The sequence below is a fragment of the Passer domesticus genome, chromosome 11 (assembly GCF_036417665.1).
Source record: "Passer domesticus isolate bPasDom1 chromosome 11, bPasDom1.hap1, whole genome shotgun sequence".
In the NCBI taxonomy this organism is placed as follows: domain Eukaryota; kingdom Metazoa; phylum Chordata; class Aves; order Passeriformes; family Passeridae; genus Passer; species Passer domesticus.
This window is the reverse complement of record NC_087484.1, coordinates 32,240,417-32,255,360: the sequence shown is the minus strand read 5'-3', so window position 1 is coordinate 32,255,360 and position 14,944 is coordinate 32,240,417.

Genomic DNA, 14,944 nt, shown 5'->3' with positions numbered 1-14,944 from the left:
GGGCTGGGGCACAGCCGCGTCCCCAAGAGCTGAGCTGTCACCAGCACAGAGGGGGCTCTCACTGCACTGGCCCCTGCAGCCATGCCACCAAAGCAAGGCAGGAAACTTTCAGCCACCCTTCCTGCTGCAGCCACAGCCACTCCTGGCTCCAGAGCCGCCATCAGCCCACAGGGATGCAAAATCCACCTGCCCGCTCTCAAGGCCTTGACAGCCTTGGCAACTGTGGCACCTGCATCTGGGCTGCTGCAGGGGCTGATGTTTAAGCCTTGCAGCCTCCAAAGGCTCCGGGCTCTGCTTCCCACCCTGCTCTGCACTGCCCTGGCTCCGCATTGCTCAAGAGACAAAAGCCAAGCCAGGGCATCCTCACCCTGCCCAAATTGCTGAATTGACTGCAGTCCTTAGGACCTTCTCCACTTTCAAAGAACCTCTTCCTTTGATCACTGATTCGGCACATGTCTATGACCTAGTGCAGCGGGCCGAAAATTCCATTTTCAAAGACATTTCTAACCCCAACTAGAGCATTTGCTTTCCCCTTTCATTTCTCTTCTGTCCCACAGACAACACCCACACTATATCATGCACACAAGGTCTCATACCACCCTTCCTGCATTTATAGTAGGCAATGCTAGAGCAGATGCCTCAGCAATGCTTCTCCAAACCTCCCTACGGAATCTTTCTGACCAGGCTAGGATCCGCCACCACTTCTACCATCAAAACATTCCTGCACCGCTCAGCATCTTTAAAATTACCCAAGATCAGGCAAGATTCATGGCAGCCACCTGCCCAAATTGTCAGCAACGTGCCTTTGCTTCTGTCAGAGCTGCACTCAATCCAAGAGGACTAAAGACTCTCCAGATCGGGCAATCACACATCACACACCAAGCCCCTTTTGGGAGACTAAAATACATCCCCGTCTCAATCCACACCGACAACGCTGCGATTTCTGCCCCTGCCCATGCTGCTGAAAAATCAAAAGATGCTATAAAACGTTACTTTTTAGCCTTTTCCACCTCCCCTGTTCCACAGGAAATTAAAACTGATCATGGTCCTGCTTATACCTCCCACTGATTCCAACCATTTTCTGACCAGTGGGCTACAAAACATGTCACAGCCATACCACACTCTGCCACAGGACAGTCCATCGTCCAGAGGGCCCACTCTTCCATCCAAAGGATCCTTGATCAACAGAGACAGGGAGTCCACATATTATCTCCCATTGAGAGCCTGGCCAAGGCCCTTGATGTGCTCAACTTTTTCAACAACTCCCCCAGTCATCAGGCATTTTATATTTAATTGGCAGCCCAATAAAAAGAAAAGCCACCTGTGTTGATCAAAGACCCTGAATCCAAACAAATTATGGGCCCTTTCCCATTCATTACTTGGGAGGGAGGATATGCTTGTGTCTCTACAGCAGCAGGCCCAAGACGCATCCCAGCAAAAAACATAAAACTCTTCTGCCAATGGCCAGGCAAACACCACAGCCACCATCAGAAAAACAGAACAAAAGCCTAAGAGAGACAGCAGCAGCCTGCAAAAGAAGAAGAAGGACAGAAGAAGATCTCCTAAGCAGTGTGGACCGCACACACCAACACCAAGAGAGCTCAGACACCACTAACTGCGATATACCGCTTAACAATTGGAAAAACTGTATTCTAGCCTTGATATTTGATTCTTCTAATAAGCTGACTTCAAACCCTTGCCTTACAGAAGAGAAAGTTTAGTGGGACCAGAATTTCAGTTTCACATTGCAATCTCCCTATCTCTTTACTTTCAGGCCACCCAAGCCTCCACCCACTAGTAAATTAGCTAAAGTCAAAGGATGCTGTCCTTTCTTGCCACTGCAGCAGGAAGCTGGATGCTCCTAACTATGCCGCATGCCTTCGCATGGGTGGTTCCACAGCCAAGCCACAATTTCTTGCCCATGGCCACGCATGTCAACCTCTTCTCACATAGGGACTCAGTATACCAGAGCGGCCAGCTGCTCACAGATCAAATCAATAAGATCCAGACAAAAGGCAACAACGACTGGCTCACTGGACTGTTGAAAGACTGGGGCATGAAAGGCTGGCTTTCATCTTTACGTCCAACAATATGAAGTCTAATAAGTCTAAGTGCCGTGTTCTGCATTTTGGCCACAAAAATCCCCTACAGCGTTACAGGCTGGGGACGGTGTGGCTGGATAGTGTTCAGGCAGAAAGGGACCTGGGGGTGCTGGTTGACAGCCGATTGGATATGAGCCAGCAATGTGCCTTGGTGGCCAAGAAGGCCAACGGCATCCTGGCCTGCATTAGGACTTGTGTGAGCAGCAGGAGCAGGGAGGTCATTCTCCCCCTGTACTCGGCACTGGTGAGGCCACATCTTGAGTACTGTGTCCAGTTCTGGGCCCCTCAATTTAGGAAGGATATTGAGATACTTGAGCGTGTCCAGAGGAGAGCAACGAGGCTGGTGAGGGGCTTGGAAAACAAGCCCTACGAGGAACATTTGAGGGAGCTGGGGTTGTTTAGCCTGGAGAAGAGGAGGCTTAGAGGTGACCTTATTGCTCTCTACAACTTCCTGAAGGGAGGTTGTAGACAGGTGGGGGTCGGTCTCTTCCACCGGGCAGCAACTGACAGAACAAGGGGACACAGTCTCAAGCTACGTCAGGGAAGGTATAGGTTAGATATTAGGAAAAAAATTTTCACTGAAAGAATAATAAAGCACTGGAACTGTCTTCCCAGGGAGGTGGTGGAATCACCATCACTGGATGTGTTTAAAAAAAGACTGGACATGCCACTTGGTGCTATAGTCTAGTTGAGATGTTAGGGCATAGGTTGGACTTGATGATCTTAGGGGTCTCTTCCAAACTCATGTTTCTGTGATTCTGTGATTTAGTCAAGACTGTTTTGTGGGCTTTGTTTCTTGTATTCATTGTCTTGGTTATTCTATCCAGTTTTGCTCAACGCTTGCAAAAGTCCATGGCAGAAGCCTTCATTCTTGAAAACAAAAAGGGGGCACTTGTGGAGGCCCAGGGGCCTCTCATTGCAACTGTAATACCTTAGGGCAAAGGGGACCAAGGTGAAACAGAGAAACCCCTCTGAATGCAAGGCTCTCACCCATGGCCACTTGCAGCCTCTTGCAATCCGCAGGTTTTGTTGCTATCACCCACTTCAACTGCCATTTTTTCCTTAGATCTACTCTCCAGAGAATGTTCTCCTCTCTCTTCTCCCCTGCTGGTCCTGGCTTCACCCCTTCTCCCCCCCGAATGAAACCCTCAGTCCCCAGCCTCATTTTCTCTCTGGCCCTGGAGCCTCTTCATGGCAATGCACAGCGTTTGGAGTTCCACACAAAGACCCATCTCTGGCCTCATTCATCAGCACTTGAAGCAAGTGTGCTCCGGCCTCTGGGAGTGCAGCTCGCTCACACGGGCTCACTGTGGACACGCCGCAATCACACAGTCATTGAGTGCACCAGAGAACCTGGCCTCTAATAAAAGGCATGAATGCCACAAATCACCCAACCCAATGCCTTGCATGTCTCTACTTTTTCCTTCTCCTCTCATCTCTCATGTCACTTTCCCCATTTCCTCTCTCTGCCAGCTTGGCTTCTCTCTCTCCTGGCTGCAGCTTCAGCCACATGTGTGACACTGCAGGAACAGCCTGACCCACAGGGAAGTGGGAGAGGACTCTTTGTCAGCAACTGAAGTCACAGAACAAGGGGGAATGGGATGAAACTGCAAGAGCTGGAATCCATTCCATGATGGCAAGAAGTTCTTTCCTGTCAGGGTGCTTGTCCCTGACACAGGGACCAGCGCAGAGAGGCTGTGCATACCCCATGCCCACCAACATCCAAGGCCAGCTTGGACAGGGGCCGCAGCAACCTGCTGTGCTGGGAGGCTGCTCAGCTTGCAACCAGATGATCTTTAGGGTCCCTTCCAAGCCAAACCATTCAAGGATTTCATCATTCCACCACGCCCACCTCCCAGTGTGGAGCGGCCCTGAAACTTCTGTGACATCACAGCTCCCACAGCGTTCCAGGTGGAACGTCCAGCACCTGGAAACCACCACAGCAGACACTCTGCCTGCTGCCAGCGCTCAGTTGGCGCTCGCTCTGCGCTCTGCCCGTCAGCACTCAGCTGTTGCTGCTGCTGCCTGGGCTTTTCCTGCTGCCTGCTCTGGAGCACCAACCCTAGCAGAATGAGCACTGCTGTGCCAGTGGAGGTACTGTGCCATTCCAGGGAGGGGGCAGCCTGCTTGAGCAGGCTGCAGCCACGTGGCAATGGATGGTGTGGGACAGGAACCCCACTGTGACATTGTGCTGTCTCTTGCAGACTAACAGAGACACTGTGTAGGAGATGGAAGTGGACATGGTGCTGAATGAGGAAGAAATGATGGAGGTGGACGTGGAAGAGCAGGTTGAGGACATGGAAGTAGATGTGGAGGATGACATCAAGGAGATGGAAGTGACACCAGGAGGAATTTCCCCAGGGAAATGCTGCTCTGGCCTTTGCAGGGGCTCCCCAGGGAGCTTTGCAGTGCCCATCCCTGCAGCTGTCCCAGGAAGGCCTGCAGGTGGCACTCAGGGCTCTGGGCTGGGTACAAGCTGGGCATCGAGCACTGCTGGGACTCCATGGTCTCACAGACCTTTCCCAACCTTAGTGATTCCATGAGTCTATGATTCTATGAAGACATGATTCAGAACAGATTTAACTCAAATCTATCATACACAAATATTACAGAGGTCAAAATTCACGTGAATGAAATTTAAGATTATTCTTGAAGACTGAAAGAATCGTATGTCAATGTTGCATATAGGTAAAGCCCTATAAAAGAAGAGCCTTGTTACCCTTGTAAGATGATGCCTCGGGCCTCCTGCTTCGGCTAAGTACAGCTAACAGGCAGGGGTGAGGGGCTCCCAGCAGGGCAGGGAGAGCCGAGCTCAGGATCCCAGGCATCCGAGCAGAAGGGGATTGGCGTCTCCTTTATTGAGGTGGGTGTTAATAAGGTCCCAGTTCAGTGGCTGTTGTCACCAGCAGAGGCTCACCCCACGGCAGAGGAAGCAGCTCTGGGCTGGGCTCCTGCAGCAGCAGTGTAATTCCTTTCCCCAAGAGCAGTGGCTCCCACAGTGCTCCTCCAAAGCCAAGACAGGGCTAGGAGCTGCACCCAGCCCCTTCCCCCAGCCCAAATCCCACCGTAGCTCTGGCCCTCCTCCTGCTTCCCCAGGGAAAACTCCCAAAGAAACAGAGCTCTCCCTTTGTCTGAAGCACCCAGCAATCACCTGCCATTAGCAACTCACTGGCAAGAAATTCTACAGGTGAAAAGGAAGAACAGAAAAGAAAACCCTTCCCCAAACAAGGAGGTGGCCAGATGCTGAAGGAGCACACACACATCCCCAGCTGGTGAGAAACCCTCCCCCTGCCTCAAAGAGGAAGAGTCTGACCGTGCAGGAGTGAAACCCACAGACATTACAACCAGCCAGGTTCCAGCTGAACTGCAAGGGCAGCCACAGCCAGCAGCAGTCGCCCCTGTAGAACCAAGGAGATCGAAGATGAAATCAGAGCACCCAAATGCTGTGGAGTCTGGCAAATCTGGGGCCATCTCAATACACCGCCTTCACTGCAACCATTAATGCCCATACCAACCCAGAGACAGTGGGCTCTGCCACCAACAAGCTTAGAAATAATGAGAGTGTGATCAATGGCCCCATGCAGGCCTGATGCAGTCTGTGCTGTGGTTAAGGACCTCAGAAAAGAATTTAAAGAGGAAATGAGGGAGATGAGGCAGGAGGTAAGATAAATGCAGCACTAGTGCAAGTCACAGGCCCCAAAGTCAGAGCCCAACGTCCCCCAGCTACTGTGAGAGTACATCCCACGAGCTGACCTGTGCTTCTTCCTGAGTGACCATGGGGAAGGCATGGGAACGTGGGATGGGAAACCCACTTCTGTCTTAGCAGCACAAGGAGGGAAAACTCAACTCAAGGAAGGAAACACTAATCGAGGGAGTTCCAGTAAGGTGAAGGTAGCCTCCTGCCATGACCAAGCTGCTGGGTATGATCTGTCAGATCCCCTTAAAAGGTACCTCTAGTATGAATGCCCAGGAAAGAAAGAATAACCACGGCTAAAGGGGCCCTGCCTCTAGCCAGGGAGAGGCACGGGAAAACCAGGTCTTTTGGATGGTGTGGCTCCAATGGCCTTTCCACATCTTCTGTGGAAAGGAAGGTGCCCACAGCACAGCTCGTACAGCAGGATGCCCAAGGACCAGATGGTGGCTGGCTGGCCATGGGAGCAGCCAAAGAGGATCCACTCCGCTGGGCTGTACTCCGGCATTCCTATGGGACACGGGCGCAGCTCATCAGGCCCATGCTGCTCCCTCCCTCCCTCCCAGCCAGCTCCCGTTCCACAACAGCCAGCCCCTGCCCTGCCAAAAAGCAACTGGGCTGCAGCTGGCTGAAGAAGGATTCTCCCTCCCTCCCTCCCTGTTTCCCCTCTGCCAGCAAAGGGGGGAACCTCCACTGCCCGGCTGGGCCCGGCTTTGGGCTCACCTGACATCCGGGTGTAGAACGTGTCCTGGAGGATCGTGCCGCACCCGAAGTCGATGAGCTTCGCCTGGCCCGTGCCCAGGTCCACGAGGACATTCTCGGCCTTGATGTCGCGGTGCAGACGCCGTGGCTGCTGCAGGGCAGCACGGCCTCCAGCACCGGGCAGAGCAGCCCCCGCGCCACGGGCTCCGTCAGGAAGCCCCGCTCCTCCAGCAAGTGCCAGAGCTCCTGACTGCGCTCCGCACGCTCCATGACCAGCGCCAAGCCGTCATGGAGCACCTCGAACCAGCCCAGGAGCCGCACCACGCCGCGGAAGCCGGGCCGCCACACCTTCCACAGCAGTGCCAGCTCCAGGGCCACAAGGGCACCCTTGTGCTGCGGGGGGACCGCGATGCCGACAGCGGGGCCGATGCTGCGCCGCGCCTTGGGCCCCCTGCCCGGCCCCGCCGCGGCTCGCCACTGCCCGGCCCGGCACGCTGAGCGGGCCCCGCTCTCTCCACGCTCGCTCCCCTCCGCCTGCCGCCCTGCCGGGCCTCGCCTCAGCCCCGCCCGGCTCGCCCCGCCGGCTCCTCCGCGGGCCCCGCTCCCTCACCGGCCGCGCCCACTCCCAGACGCGCTCCCGGCACGCTCGCTTGATGGCCGCCTGCGAGCCAAGGCCAGCGGCGGGCTCAGCTCGCCGCCCGCCGCCCCGCTCCGACCCGGCCCCGTCTCTTACCGGGTCCCGGAGTAAACGCTGCCGCAGCCGCCGCTGCCCAGCAGCGGCCCTCCCGGCAGAGCTGCTCTGGGCGAGGCTTCTCCGCCCGTGCGGGCGGCACCGCGCTCTCGCTCTTGTGCCCGGGGCAGCCGAGCGCCCGGCGCGCTGCTGCTTGCCGAGCCGCCCCGGGCTGCGGCGGCTCGGGGCCGGCGGCCGAGCTGGCGAGCGGCGGAGCTCGGAGCGGGGAAGCTGCCGGCAGCGCTGTCGGCGGCGGGCCGGGAGCCGGGCGGCAGCGGGGCGGCTGCGGGCGGAACCGCGGCAGGAGCTTCGTTCGGGGCCGGGGCCTCGGCCGGGGCCGGGCCAGAGCCCGCGCCGGGCGGAGCCGAAAGACCGTGCTGCTCCGCCGGCAGCAGAGCGAGCGGCACCTCCAGCGGCGCCACGGGCGGGACGGAGAGAGCCCGGCGGAGGCGGAAGCACGGCGGGCCGGGCAGCGGCGGGCACGGGGCGGCCCCGCCGAGGGGCGCCGTGCGGGACGCGGCGTGAGCCGGGCGGGAGAGGCGGGACACGGACGGGACGGGACGGGAGCAGAGCGAGTGTGAGAGCGAGAAGGGGATGGGGAGCCAGTGGAAAGTCGAACGGAAAACCCATCGAGAGAAGCGCTGCTGCTGCTGCTGTGCCCCGCGGAACGAAAGAGAGAAAGAAACAAATCACACCCCAAAGTCATTCCTATTAGAGAAATAACCAAAGAAAACAATGGAGCAATAAAGAAGCTTCTTTCTTCTTTGGGTGAGACGAAGCATTTCATGGGGAAGAATTGCCTCTTCTGACAGTTTTGCCAGAGTGGACAGGAGCGCAGCATTGAATTTTCAAGTTGAAAAGGGAAATCGTGTCAGTAAAGTCATCTCTTTTCATCCTCTCTTGAGACAGTTGCAGGCTGCCAAAAGACATGGTCTGCAGTGTGGAACTTGGGGCCAAGTTTCTTTTTCTGCCAGAGGATGAGAAGGGGAAGCATCCCAGAATCATGGAGTCGTGGCATGGCTGGGCTTGGAAGGGATCTGAAAAATCCCATGGCTGCAACCCCGCTGCTGTGGCTGGGGAGCCCTTGCACTAGACCGGCTTGTCTGGAGCTCCGTGCAGCCCGGCCTTGACCACTGTCAGGGACGGGACATGCACGCCTTCTCTGGGCAACCTGTTCCAGGAGAGTCTTTTTTTCTGAATCCCTTAGCTAAACCTAATCTGTCTCCATTTGGATCCATTCTCCCTTGTCCTGTCCTTGCCTGCCCTTGTACAAAGTGGCGGGGGGGGGGATTGGTTGTGGAAGAGATTAAGAAAAGTGCCCAATGAACAGACAATCAGTGCCCCACCTCTAACAGATAGGAATAGAATTCCCCTATTTGCAACCTAAGACAACTGGGATCCTGGATCCATTTTTCCTGTGGCTGCGGGTCCCAGCCCCAGCGGAGCAGAACTGGGAGCTGGGACTGCGATCCCTGATTGTCGATCCCCTTGTCTCTGTCTCTCCTGTTCCGTCCCTTTCCTCTGGGGGATCACAAATCCCAGAGCAGCTGCAGAGCCCCGTGCCCAGCCCGGGTTTCCCAGCAAAGGGAGGCCTGGGGGTGAGGTGCCCCGGGCTAGCCAGGAATGGGGGTCCGGGGGTCCCTGGGCTCATGGAAACAGGGAATCCAGGGGCTGGCAGAGGGGGATACCCGGGAAAGGGGGTGCAGGGGGTGTTGGTGCAGGACAAGGGAGTGCAGGGGGTCCTGGAACTGGGGAAGGAGATGCAGGGGGGTCCCAGTGCCCCAAAATGGGGATTCAAGGGGGTCCCTGGGGGAGTCCCCAAAGCCCCTCCCAGGGGGAGCAGGAGCTGGGTCGGGAGCTCTGGGCAGAGAAAAGGGGGTGACCCCGGCATGGGGGGACATGGGGGAGTCAGACGCGCTCTGAGGGGGGACACGACCCCCGGGGACCCCCCTCACCTTCTCCCGCAGGGGAGGCCGAGCCCCAGCCCAGCAGACGAAGCCCAACACGAAGCCCCCGAGCCCCGGCAGCACCTTGGGGGACGTCCGGCGGCAGCTCCGGGGGCGGGAGGGGCAGGATCCGGGAAACGGCGGCTGGGAAGGGACCGGCACGGACTGGGACAGGCTGGGATGGACTGGGACAGGCATGGACTGGGACAGGCACGGACTGGGACAGGCATGGACTGGGATAGGGATGGACTGGGACAGGCATGGACTGGGATAGGGATGGACTGGGACAGGCATGGACTGGGACAGGCATGGACTGGGACAGGTATGGACTGGGACAGGCACGGACTGGGACAGGCATGGACTGGGATAGGGATGGACTGGGACAGGCATGGACTGGGACAGACTGGGATGGACTGGGACAGGTATGGACTGGGACAGGGATGGACTGAGACAGGCATGGACTGGGACAGGTATGGACTGGGACAGGGATGGACTGGGACAGGCTGGGATGGACTGGGACAGGCACGGACTGGGACAGGCTGGGATGGACAGGGACAGGCATGGACTGGGACAGGGATGGACTGGTACAGGGATGGACAGGGACAGGGATGGACTGGGACAGGCTGGGATGGACTGGGACAGGGATGGACTGGGACAGGCACGGACTGGGACAGGGATGGACTGGTACAGGGATGGACTGGGACAGGGATGGACTGGGACAGGCTGGGATGGACTGGGACAGGGATGGACTGGGACAGGCACGGACTGGGACAGGGATGGACTGGGACAGGCATGGACTGGGACAGGGATGGACTGGGACAGGGATGGACTGGGACAGGCACGGACTGGGACAGGGATGGACTGGGACAGGCATGGACTGGGACAGGGATGGACTGGTACAGGGATGGACTGGGACAGGGATGGACTGGACTGGTACAGGGATGGACTGGGACAGGCATGGACTGGGACAGGCTGGGATGGACTGGGACAGGCATGGACTGGGACAGGGATGGATTGGGACAGGCTGGGATGGACTGGGACACTGGGACACACCAGGGTACACCGAGATACCCCAGGACACACCAGAATACACTGGGACACACCACACCCAGGACTGGGACCCACTGGGAGCAGGATCAGAGCACACTGGGACCTAGCAGGACCAGAAGTGGGGCAGTAGGGATCATAGTGGCAGCAACTGGGATATACTGGGAGTGACTGGGATCATACTGGTGGAAACTGGAACTATATTGGGTTAGCTGGATGTGACTGGAAAGGACCATGAGTATGCTGAGGGCAACTGGGATATACTGGGAGTGTCTGTAACCATACTGGGGGTGACTGGTTTGACTGGGACCATGCTGAGGGAGAATGGGATCACACTTGGAATGACTGGGCCAGTGCTAGGGGCAACTGAGAGCAACTGGGATCATACTGGAGCAACTGGGACCACACTGAGGGTGACTGGGGTCATACTGGGATCATATTGGAAGTCACTAGGAGCAAGCTGAGAACAGCTGGGACTATGTTGGGGCAACTGGGATATACAGGGAGTAACTGGAATCATGCTGGAGTTGACTGGGAGTCGCTATGAGCAACTGGAATCATGGTGGAAGCTACTGGGAGCAACTGGGAGTGCGTGGAAGCACGCTGCAGGCAACTGGGATATACTGGGAGAGGCCAGGAGTGAGTGGAATCACAGAGCAATCATAAAGGAAGCTACTGGAATAATATACTGGGAGTCACTGGGATGGTACTGGGAGTAACTGGAACCATACTGGGATGATAGTGGGGGCAAAGGGCATTGTACTGAGAGTACTGGGAGTGACTGAGATGATACTGGGGGTGAGTGGAACCATACTGGGAGAGGCTGGAACCATCCTAGGGGTGAATGGTAACACCTGGGACCATTCTGGGATCATTCTGGGAGTGACTGGGATCATACTGGGATTGTAATGAATGCAACTGAAAGTTACTGGGATCATACTGGGTGTGACTGGGAGCCGCAGAGCCCATGCTGGGAGTGACCTGGGCACCCCTGGGGGAACTGGGGCAACTGGCCCAGCTGGGGCTCAGGGTTGTTCTCCCCCAGGGCTGCCCCGGGTCCTGCTGCCACCTCCGACCCCACAGAGCAAGGGACAGGGGACAGGGACAGGGGAGAGCTGAGGGACAAGGACAGGAGACAGGGACAGGGACAGGAGAGGGACAGGGGACAGGGCAGAGCCAGGGAACACGGCCTGGCCGAGGGACACTGAGCTCCAGCACTTGGGGCTGTTGCCCTTGGGCTCCCAGCACAGCCCAGGGGCAGAATCCCCTCCAGAAAATGTTGTTTGCTTTCAGCTTTGCTCTGGAACATTCCCCAGGAGCCCCTGCAGCGGCTGCAGCCCGGCCGGGTGCCCGGGGCCACCAAAGCTGCTCTGGCAGTGCCCTCCTGCCCTGGGCAGGGCACAGAACAGCCAAGGAAAGGCTCGTGCTGGGCTCAGGGCAGGCACAGGGCACTCCCCTGGCACTGCCACGGGCACAGCAGAGCCGGCCTGGGCACAGCATTGGCACCCATGTCCCATGCAATCCCAGCAGGGATTATGTCTCATTGTGTTATAAATGAGAAGCTTGACTAGACCAATGTTCAGGCAGCAATCAATATATTAATTAATATGGTAAAGTATGAGCAATACAGCACTTGGTAACAGTGGGGGAAATTTTCCCTGCAACTGCACACTGATAGTTGAGGCTTACAGGCATTGATAGGGGTACTCATAAGTTTTCTCAGCAGTTTCCATTCCCAATTTTTATGTCACAATTCTATACACTATTATGATTTAGTTTTTCTCAGGATGTATCCCAGAAAGGAGTATCCCCAGATGGTGGTGTCTGTCTTCTGAAAGAAGGAAGAAATCTCTCAGCTGGTGAGGTCCAGATTCCAGATGGGTTCACCTTTTAATTGCAAATCTCATAACAGTGATATCCAGCTTCCCTTGGTGGAAACTATCAATCCTTGGGTAGATGTTCATCTTCCTTTGTTAAGCTGCTTTTCACTGTTTTGTTAATGCGTCGAGATAAGCATGTTTCCTTTTGATATCTTCTAAAGCTATAGTTTCAAAGATCCTTACTACAAACAATATTCTAAAATGATACTTCAAAAGGTTATTATTGCAAAACTCTTTTTAGCTCAAAGCAGAAAATTCCTGTCAAACAGCAACATCCTTAAAGCTTTAATTCAAATGCTCCTAAATCAAGATTTATAAAGATTAATTGTGAACAAAGGAGAGGTTCAAAGGCCTTCTTCCATGCTTTCCTTCCTCAGTTATTTATTAGAATTGTCTTTATAACTGTCCCACAGTCAGTTTCTACACATATCACAATCACAGATATACACGTTGCCTGTATGTACCTGACATGAAACACAGCTTTGTATTTCACATTACTCCCTTTTTTCTTTTTGTTACTTTTATTAACACTTTCTTTATAACCTTTTAAAATTTTAAGCCTGCTTTACTTTTCTCCTAATCCTATCTCACAACAAAATAAATATATAAATATTCAAGTGACAATAAAACCCACCACACTCATGAATACATTAATTAAGAAATCTCAAAATTAGAAAAATCTTAAATTAACAAACTATAACACTACAATGTCACAATAAACCTTTTGCCAAAATTTCTCTAATTTTCTAAAGTTCCCAGTAAAGGCTGTTTTGAGCCTCTGAGAATCTCTTGTTGGTATTTCTCCAGGGAGGCCAACTCAAAGGACAAAATAATAATAAGTCCTTCTAAAGGTCTTCTTGAGAGAGTTGTTTGGAGGAAACAGCTGCAAGAGGAAATCTGGGAGCAAGGGGAAGGGCATAGATCCAGCTGCTCCAATTGAAGAGATGTCCTTAGACATGGCCATTTAACCAGGAGAGCTGGAAACACCTGAAGGAGGGGGTCATGAAATATTAGACTGAATGTTGGTGGCTCAAATAGAGGGGAAGATCAGTATTTCTTCTCCTGACACCAGTAGAAGAATCTAGTAGATCCAGAAAATTCCTGTTCCTGGTGGGAAAACTTTGCCATTTTTTCAAAGTACTCAAGTGACCCAGATGACAAAGGTTTGCGTGTATATTATGAAAGTAACAGGTATTAAAAGCTGTGCCCCTTTCCAGGCAGACATCAGCTGTGTGCCCATGAACAGGCAGTGCCACTTGTGCCCTGAGGTGCCCAGCTGGGATTGGATCTCTCCGAGAGCACCTGAGGGAGAGCAGAGCACCTTGCAAGCTGCAGGTCCCTGACAGCCCCGCAGGGCTCCTGTCCCATCAACATCTGCTCTGCTCCAGTCTGAAACAGGGCCCAGCATGGTGCCGGGATCATCAGAGAGCTGAGGTGTGTGCTGGAATTCAATGCCCTCCCCATCCCGCAGCAGCCCTGCATTTCCCTGCTCCAGCCTTGGTCTCCAGCACAGCCATGGAGGCTCTTTGGGCTCCTGACTGTTCCTGCAGCCCCCAAGGGCAGCTGAACTCTGCCTGTGGCAGTGGGGTTTTTTGAGGTTGTTTGGTCTCCTCTTGCACTGGGTTTGAGTATGTTTGGTCTTTCCCCGTCTGGTTGGGATAGCAATTTGAAGATGTTTAGTCTATATTTGCCTCCTGTCTAGCCAGGGCACTTGCAGTGGTTTTTTCCCCTAGCCTGGTAAGTTCCCTGTCAGTTCCGGGTTTCTCTCTTTGCTATGGGTTTATGCCTTTCCCATCTTAGCTTCTGACCTAACCCCGCCCCGATTTCCCGCTCTCTCTTACGCAAAAGCCGCTGTTTTCTCTGCCTCCCCGCTCTGTGCCACTGTCTGCCCTTCCAGCTGCACGGCTCCCGCGCTCTGCCGGATCCCGTGCCCCGCTGGCTCCCCCTCCGCAGCCGGCACCCCTCTCCGCCCGGGAAAGGAGGTCACCCCGCGGGGCATCGGCCGCCTGGCTCCTGCCCGCGCCGCCGGCACCGCTGAGCCTCCCGTGAGCCACGGCTCCTGGCGAGAGGGGGATCGCCCACACGAGCACCGCTGCTGCCAGCGCCGTGAGGAGAGAGACTGTCCCCGCCGCCAGGAGAGAGACTGTCCCCGCCGTGAGGAGAGAGACTGTCCCCGCCGTGAGGAGAGAGACTGTCACCGCCGTGAGGACAGAGACTGTCCGCGCCACGCTGCCGCTGCCTGCGAGTGCTGCGCCACCTTCTCACGCCGGCGCTGCTGCCACCGCGGCAAAGAACAGCTCCTGTGCCACGCTGCCGATTCCAAGCAGCGCCATCCTGGCGCGGGACAGAAATAAAGCGGCTCGGAGAAGCCAGCACGGGGTCGTTCCTTATTTCCTTTATAATGAATCTCAGAGGCTGAGCCCGCGTTCCCAGCAGCCGAACCGTGACCCTGCCGGCCGGCGGCAGAGGTCGGGCACGGCCGCTCCTGGGCCTGCCCCGATCGCCTGCAGGGATTGGGGCACGCTGGTGCACACCTTGAAATGAATGGGCAGGAGATCTTTCTCCTTTTTAATGCCTTTATTAAGAAGAATCAGCTCAGGTGGGGAGAAATCGACGGGTTGCGCCCTCGCCGCCGCTGCTCCCAGGCGTGGCACGAAGCAGGAGGATGATGCAGTTTTGTCCGCTGGTCTGCAGACAGAACTGGGGACTCTGTCCTCACGGGAGAGTCGTTGAGTCCTTGGTTTGTTGGTTTAGAAACCCGGGGGGGTCTCTTTAATCAGTTTCTTTTCAGGTTAGGGTGAGAAATAAAAAGATTCAAGCAGGTACGGGACAATGCTCCCATCCTT